The sequence below is a fragment of the Artemia sp. Qi Xiang Cuo genome, chromosome 20, assembly GCF_049724085.1.
Source record: "Artemia sp. Qi Xiang Cuo chromosome 20, ASM4972408v1, whole genome shotgun sequence".
Lineage (NCBI taxonomy): Eukaryota > Metazoa > Arthropoda > Branchiopoda > Anostraca > Artemiidae > Artemia > Artemia sp. Qi Xiang Cuo.
The window spans coordinates 14,852,136-14,861,050 of NC_142813.1; the positions used below are offsets into that span (position 1 = coordinate 14,852,136).

Consider the following 8,915-nt stretch of genomic DNA (forward strand, 5'->3'; position numbering starts at 1 on the left):
CGTGACGCGAATACAGTCGATTTGCAAAAAAAAGTTGACAGATTTGAAAATTATCTGAAAAAAGCAAACGATCTACTCAATGAACGTGATTTGGAATTAAAAAAGCTGGGTGAAGAAATCAACTCCCGTAATTCCCGCTATCTTGCTATGCAAGATGAACTATCTACCCTCAAAAGCAATCAAGTGACCATCACCGCAAAAATAATCCAACTTGAATATAATGCAAAAAAAGAGTGAAACAATTACTCCCACATTTAACAAGCAAATATCAGTTTTCAGCAGCTCTAGCGATGACAATGCCAAATCAAATTTTTTACCGCCAAGTGCTGACCCACTTTTAAACCTTCACCCTGAGGGCATTCCTGTAGCTGTGCCAATATTTATTGCGGACTGAAATGAAACGAATGCTAGTGTGACGTTGCAGAGTCCACGAATACCTGATGTTACTATGGCAACAGACCAAACTGAACAGGATGACGCAAATGCTGCAGTGAGTGCCGAGTTTTTTTTATAAATTTCTAGCAGATGATGAAGTGTGTATTGTTTTTGAGAAAATTACTAAAGGTAAAAAGAAAGAAAACCTGAGAAAAAACTGAAAAGAAAACGTAATATGTAAATATTTTAATTGGGGGGTTTGTAAGTTACGTAGAAAGTGCAAGTTTTTACATATATGTCGTGATTTTATAGCAGGTATTTGCAGGATTGTCAAGTTCTTCTTCTATTTAACAGCAGGCGGGCTTTTCAGTAATACTATTTAGCCCTTTTCCTTTTGCTTCACTCTGTGGGCTACAGAGCTACTCGCTTGATTGCCTAATATTTATTAGATATTTTCAGATATCTTACAGTAGATCTTTCGACTCTAGGAGTTCAATTATGAGAAAATAGATGTCGATTTCAATGCTCCGTGTACAGGTATAGTTGGCTAGGCTCTTGGCTGATAGTGAGATTTTGTGGTGTTTAAAGCAATTTAACACTTTACAAAGCAAGTTATGTTTTGCAGACGTCAGCATCTTACATTCAAACAGGCGGTGGTCAATTGTTGCATTATTATTATTACAATGCCTGCATCGAGGGGACATGGGAATTGAGCCACTTGAATTAGAAAGCTTATATGAGAATGCAAGAAAATTTAGTCCATTTGTTCCATAAAGAATTCTATGATAAATTTTAGAAAAATACTTATTGGGAAAGGGGGAAAGCATAGGATTAATCTTATTAAAATTAATATCTGATAGCCTCCATTGGTAAATATCTCTAATTGGGATTGGTCTCCCACTTGGCTGGTCAATATTTATAGCATTTTTTGCTATTTCATCAACCTGATGATTACCGCTTATACCAGAGTGGCTAGGAATATACTGAAAATAAGTTCTTATGCCACTTGAAGCAAGATTATCTATAATACAGATACAATGATTAGTGTCAATGTCCAACTTATACTGAGGAGCTGAGGCCAGCAACTCAAGGCTTGATAAAGAGTCGGAATATACAATAATATTATATGAATTCGCAATCAAAGGTTGGTTTTCCTTAAGGTGTTCTAATGCCATGATTATGGCATTTAACTTAGCAGACATTATAGATAAATTATTATATAATCTCTTGCCCATTGCAATTTTCAGGTGAGGAAGGAAAGCACCACTTGCTACCTTCTCATTCATTTTTGACCTATCAACAAATATATGGAAGTGATTTTTATAGGTAATTGTATTAAGTTCGGCAAATTTTTTCTGGACAAAAGCAATGGGGGTTAAATCTTTATTCCACTTAGAGAAATCAGTATTTATTATGGGAATTAACCAATTCCATGGAGGGGATTGGGGGAAAGTAGGTGCAATAGACTTTGCCAGTACGGGGAACTTCTTCTGAATATTGGCAAACTCATCTGCAATGCCTCTATACATGGCTGGATTTCTTAACCAGTTATGTAGGGTGTGTGAGCTATTTGATTCAATTTTTGTAAGATGTTTTGTCAAGAGAAAGCTACGTCTCTCCCTTATTGATGTTAATCCACTCTCCATAAGCAGAAACTTGGTGCTTGTGGGTTTCCTAAGACCAAATATGAGATGTATTATATAATTTTGTGTTGTTTCAATTTTTTGCATCTGGGTCTTTGCACATGCACCATAGACAATGAGCCCATAGTCAATATGGGGTCTTATATGTGATTTATAAAATTAGAGTAAGGTTTTCTCCTTACAGTCCCAGGGAGTGGAAAGAAGTCTTTTTAGTATACTTGTTTTTCTATAGCATTTTTTTATTGTGTTTGAAATGTGGAGGTGGAAATTAAGTTTTTGGTCAAGCATGAGACCTAGGTAATTAATATGATTATCTTCTGGAATAGTTGTTTTATTTAGAGTTAGTTTTGCATTAACATGGTTTCGCTTTTGGTGAAATTGGATTATTTTTAACTTTTTAGGTGCAATGGGTAAATCTGAATGTTGAATTTTTCAGATTGGAAAAGTGACTTTTGCAGATTTGACTGTGCTATCTCAAAGGTGTTGCCAGATGACCATAGCACCAGATCGTCAGCATATTGTAGATTCGTGTGGGGTAGGTTCATGTCCCAGAGATATAGGGCAAAGAGGAGGCAACTGAGGACTGCTCCCTGAGGTAGGCCTTTGGTTATTGTCTTTTGGGGTGAAGAGGCTGAACCAACACAAACAATGAAACTTTGCACTTTTATGAAGGATTTTATAAAAGATACTAGCTTGGGGGTTAGTCCAAGGTTTGCAGGTTTATTTAAAAGGATTTGGTGGTTCACATTGTCGTATGCCCCTTCAAAATCTAGGGAAGCTGCAACTAGGACATTATTTTTTGAGAATCATTTATTTATTCCATATGTCAGCAAAATGAAAGCATATGTCGAGGATTGGTGTTTCCTGAATCCAGTTTGAGTGTGAGGGATCATATTATTTTTTTTCAACAAACCAGAGGAGTCTGTAATAAATCATTTTCTCCATTATTTTCCCCATCACAGGAGTAATCATTATGAGCCTATAGGACTCAGGGTTATCTTTGGGTTTATTTTTCTTTGGGATTGGTAGGAGGGACAAACATTTCCATATATTGGGGAACATAGAAGATGCCCAAGCATGATTATAACAATTTAGCAGTTCTTGCTTGTATGAAGGGGTGAGATTCTTTATCCATGTGGGGTGTACATTGTCATAGCTGCCGCTGGTTTTTGTCATAGTATGTTGTATTGCATTATTCATTTCCTGGACTGAAAATGGACTACTTATATACTTTGAACCTGGGAATTGTTGGTAACTTGGATACATAGAAATTGTGAACAGTTATTTTCTATTATTTGATGTTAGCTTATTAACAAAAAGATTTGCAAATAGCTTAGCATTTTCATTATCATTGTCATAATGGGTAGACAAGTGTAGTTTTGACCATGTTCACCTCTGTTCTTTTTTAACATGAATTGACAAATCGTGCAATTTCGCACATGCATCAGTAATAGTGGAGGGTGACATTACGTTTCAACCTTTTTTAGGGCGATGCAAAAAGCGACCACGATCCCCACCCCTTTCCCCCTCTAGTCCGGTACCATACTACTGCCAGTCGTGTCCCCAAGCATCAGTAATGGTGGAGGGTGGCCTTACATTCCAACCTTTTTTAGGGCAACACAGACAGCAACCACAACCCCCACCCCCTCCTCCCTCCTTTCCAGTACCATTCTACCACCAGTCGCATCCCCCTCCCATTTCCAATCGCACCTGTTGTCCTTCTCCTCCCTTTACTCCACCCCTTTCACCAGCTATGCAGTATTTTTCCCAGTTGGCCCCCCCCTCCTCTCCTTTTAAATTAGCCAAACCATACCCAGTGTCAGCTTTCAGCATTCCAGTTAAAAACAGATTTTCAGTTTTTCAGTCAACACAAGAGTCATCACTGGTTGTAAATGGCCCCCCTGCTGATACTCCTAGTTCATGTCCGAATCTTAAATATGAAACTAAGCAAGTCCTCTGTACACAGCCTTATCACTCTCTGAACATTTTTTCTGCCATCTCTCAGTGCTTCTTCATATTTCTCTGCATAAGCCCATATATTCTCTGATGTTACTATTTTAATTTCATCAGTTCTGTAACAGCAAACTTCATAATTACTTCCATCATCTTTGACAGGTATCACCTGCATAATTTTGCAAGGCCACAGCTTGTAATATTTAAATTGAGCAAATGCCTGGTTTCCTACTTTCATAGCTTTGGCAAATGACAAAATGAAAAAAAGCAAAATCTCTCTCTCAATACGTCTGCACACCTTGTGTGTATGAATGTCTAGCAGCAACTGATGACAGTGGGTGGGATTAAAAAAGTTAGAGCTGAAAACAGCCAATGGAAAATTTACCAAGTATCTAAGTTAAAATATCCAAAAAAGTACAATATAATTCTCTTGTGCTAACTAGTCAATGACTGAATCTATACTGAACGAGTACAATCTTACCCTCTAAAAAGTAGCATCTTTATTTATGTTTATTTGTGTATTTTTATGTATTAATATGATGTATCTTTATGACACATTGACCTATGATATGTATTTATGATGCAAACTGTAATTTGGCAATTGGTATGAAAGTGGTTTTAGAATAAAATGATTTGATTTGATTACAGGAATAGAAAGAATACCCTTGAATTTCAAAAAAAGATATAGGAGAAACATCAGTTATAAGAGTTACTGTCAGGCCTATTATGTCAAAAGAAAAATTTAACTCAATTAGCATTGTACACAGACTGTCCATAGTTGATTCTAGCCCCTGAACATTGTAATTGGCAATTGTTAGCATATTGGGCCATTTTGCAACACAGATATCACTGGATTTCATGTACTTGGTTTCTTGGGATTTAACACTCAAATATAAATGTCCATTTTCATCATGCATCTCATTGCATCATAGACTTGGAATGTTCAAACTTGATAGGTCAAGAAACTGCAACTCTAGTTGTTTAAGTCTATCCATTTTTAATTTTAAAGCAGCACTATGATCAGAACCTTTATCCTATCATGTTGACATCAGGAACCGCAAAAGATCAGGGTAGCAATAGTACTTGCGCCAAATTTTGAACTAGCATAACATTCTCACCTACCTTCACAAAAACACAGCATTGGCTAGACCAAGCATTGCTGGTTCCAACAATATCTTTTGAGGCCTGTAGAATTGCTTGATGTTGCTTTGTTAAAATTTCTGTTATATAGGTATGCGTGCTCCAAAGTTTTGATCAGTTTTTGTTATTTCCCTGGCACATGAGAGGATTTTGATAATTACTTCAACCAGAGGAATATGATCACTATTCAGCTTACCAAGCATTTTAACATCAGCAATATCACATTTTCCTATTTAAACCCCAAGCTGCCTCATAGCAAGATTTAAAACACACTCAGTTTGAGGTCTGGTTGTTCACTTTTAGTAAGTTATAGATGATGACAGACGAAGATCTGTTATTTTGTTCAATTAGATCTGTTTCCTCCTGTTCTTTTTGCAATTCCTCTTTGTAGGAATCCATTTTTTTCTCGAGAGCATCGACAAATTACTTTATCCAGAACTATCTTAACTTCGTGCATAACCGATGAGTAAACAGTCTGAGTAATATTTTCAAGTTCAGTCTGAGTTAGCTTTACTTTCGAAAGTTCTTTTGCGATGTTACTTTTGACTAAAGCGCTGGTTGAGTTGCTTATAGATTGTATCTCGCTTCCATTTCAACCATTATTTCAGGTTGTAAACCCAGAGTTACTGTAGTCTCTTTGTAACAATCCGGATTGTTATCATGATCTGTCATAGTACGTTTTATAGATGGATGTTTGTTTGCAGCACAAGCCGTTTTATTTGTTTCGAAATCCATCATGTTCTCTGTCAAAACACTAGTATTTTTTTTTTTTTATCACCATACGTGAAAACCAAATATTTCTTACCAGACTTCAATTCAACTAATATTTGAACTGGCCACCAGGGAAATCCATGGAAATGTGCAAACACAAGATCAACTTCTTTCATTTTCCAAATTGCCTCAACCAAAGCCACCAGACCATAAACTTACTTTATTTTTTCTCTCTCTCTCTTTTTCCCTCAAAATTGTCAATCAAAGTTCAAATTAAGTCCTTTATTAGCTTATCTGTTTATTGAGCAAACCAAGTTGTCAGACAAGACAGTTTGAAGTTGTCAGATAAGTTGTATATGAAACTGCCAACTATAAAAGATAATCTGTTTGTGAATAAATAACTTGGAATAAATTATATCCTTACTGAAAGTATGCTTTTAGGGAATAGTTTAATGCAAAACAATATATCCAATTTAATCAAGATGTTTGTACATTGAACTCTGAATGAATACTGCTGATCCTTGCTTTCCATGCTGATCAGCCTATCATTAAATCTTTCTAGTCTACCACTGGACTAGAAAACAGGGTATATATTTGCACATTAGGGGGATGGGGGGAAGTTTAAACTTACCTTTATATAGGGGGGGGGCTGAAATCCATTTCCGATAGGAATGATTATTATATTTGTAATCAGCATAAAAAAGGCATTGAATGGTGTATTCACTTTATTCCTAACTCAATAATATGATTTGGTAGAACTTACCCAAAATTTACCATATTCACTTTAGTTGTAACTCAATAATGTGATTTGGTAAATATTTACCCTTTAGCCTATAGAGCCATCCCTGGAAGTTTTACTTTCCTAACCTAATCCCTTTTCAAAATAGCCAAAGTAGCTAAAGTAGATTTTACCATTCTTACTTCATAGACTAATATGAAGAATAATTGCAGTTTGACTGCAATTATTCTTAATACAGTGGAATTGCAGTCAAAATGTGTTAGGCTAACTAGGCTACTTTCTGCATATTATGAAGTAAATATTACTGTCTTAACCATGTGTATTTTTTAGCTATTTCATTAGTGAGTTGAATTACCTAAGATAGACTAGCTCCAGCATAGGCCTACTAAAGATAGGCTAGCTTGTCCAAAAAGCAATTGTTTACCCTAAGCAAGCAGCTCAGAAGAGGTTTTATCGTAGTCTAAATTCCCTTTTATATTTTATCTTGACATATTTAATACTATTCAAAAGATAGTAAACGAACAGTACTCTACCTTTTAGTTGTGTCTAAAGTTTACCTAGGCTAACGCGACTCTCCTGAATTTCTTCTTGAAATCCTGTGTATACAAAGTTGCCAACTTTTTATCCGGGAATGTGTTTCCTGAGCATTCCAGAATATGTCATGTTTAGCTAATTGTGTCCATCTTGAAATCTCAAAAACTAAAAGTTATTTTTTTTATCAGTTGTATTATTGAATCAAGGACGCTTTTTAAACCCATTTTAAATTGGCCAGCTAGCATTAGATATATTGAAAATGAAAAAAATATGTATAAACTATTCATACAAAATGACTTGTGTGTCATACAAAGTGTCAACTTGGACGCCCCCCCCCCTAAAAAAAACTGGAAGTTTAAAAAAAAAATGCCGAGAAAAAGAACTAGTCCGGTGAAAAGTGACATTTTTTACTACAATATATATCCAACTAGGAAATGTTTACCTTTTTCGCCTTTTTATGTGTCCCCTTTTTGCTTTTTTATGTTATTGTGCCCTGGAAAATGGGAATGTGTAATCAGCAATACCATTTGTCAATTTTATTCCATTTTTCAACCAATAGAAGCTATTGCTTTTCTTCCTTTCATGTAGTTCGAATTTTAAGAGAGTATAATAAAAACAGACTTTGATGTTAGTAGGACCTACCGGCTTAAAGTCAGCTAGCTTATTTAACTTGTCCAAATTTCCTCAAGCTAACCTTACCCAACTTTATCCTGACTAGATTTTGACTTAAACTGATTCTCTGAAAAGGGAATGCTGATTAGTTATCAATTGCAGAAAAATTTCAGCTTTAATATTATAAAATTTCAGACTAATCACATCAATTACCAAATTTTCTTTTAAATTTCTTACTTTCGCAATGAAGTCGTCAGACAAAACACTTTTTGTAGCACTAGTAATTCCCATCTTCGTATGTTGATTCATGGAAGACCTATCTCTTACATGTTTTTCATTCTTTGGGAAGCAATATGACCTTGGTCATTAGTTGACTATTGGTGAACTATGGTCAACTTCAAGTGTTCTCCCACTGCAGCCACATCTATTCTGAACGTTTTATCACCAAACTTTAGTTGGATTTTAGTATCTCCTGTCACTGAGTAGAGGCAGCGCTTAGTAAATAAAACGATGCTGGAAATTTTATTTGCGGATTTTTGAATTTTTGACAAAAATACTTTTAAGGAATTTAAGGACTTCATTTAGGTTCCTCAGAAATTTTTTTTCTGAAGAATTTCAATATATGGACTTTACCAGAGCTATTGTTGATGTGACTATAATTCAGTCAACTATGGTTAACTACCAAAGCTCAAGGTCCAAATGCATTCTGCGTAAATTTTCTTTTTCCTCCTTCTTCTAAAAATTAGCAGGATATTTTTTCGATTCTACATTTCTTTCGACTCCTTTCGGCTACAAAGTATTTTTTTGGCGAAAATCCTATTTTATCTTCTTCTTCTTCTTTTTCTTATTATTCAAAATCAACCAAGGTAAGGGAGGTCTAAGGTTTGGTGCTTTCTTTCTTTACTGACTGTTTGATAATCAGCAAATCATTAGTGTCAGCTTTTAGTTTAATCTTGAGACAATCTTTCTTATGTCGTTTGCTGACTTGGCAATACTATTGTAGGTACAGAAGAGATGCTGTAGGGCATCTGGAACAGAAGAACAGAATCTAGAGTTTGGGTCTCCTATTTTCTTGCAATCGTGCTGTTCTTCACTGAGAATAAATGAATCGCTTTGTACTCCGAAAAAAAACACACTTTTTTCACTTAATTGGAAAATGATCACCAGTCCAAATCAGGGACGAACTTAGACTTTCCTTTTTTTATCGG

General features: G+C 35.4%; 1 protein-coding gene across 3 annotated transcripts in view; it reads right to left on the reverse strand.

The window, feature by feature from the left end:
- Positions 1 to 7,149, reverse strand: part of LOC148939903 (ATP-binding cassette sub-family F member 1-like) — a 57,522-nt gene extending 50,373 nt beyond the window's left edge. For all 3 annotated transcript variants that reach the window (XM_089106261.1, XM_089106260.1, XM_089106258.1), the window contains exon 1: positions 7,095 to 7,149. The gene's annotated coding sequence lies outside the window, so the exon portion shown is untranslated. The remainder of the gene's footprint in view (positions 1 to 7,094) is intronic.
- Positions 7,150 to 8,915: the final 1,766 nt, after the last annotated feature.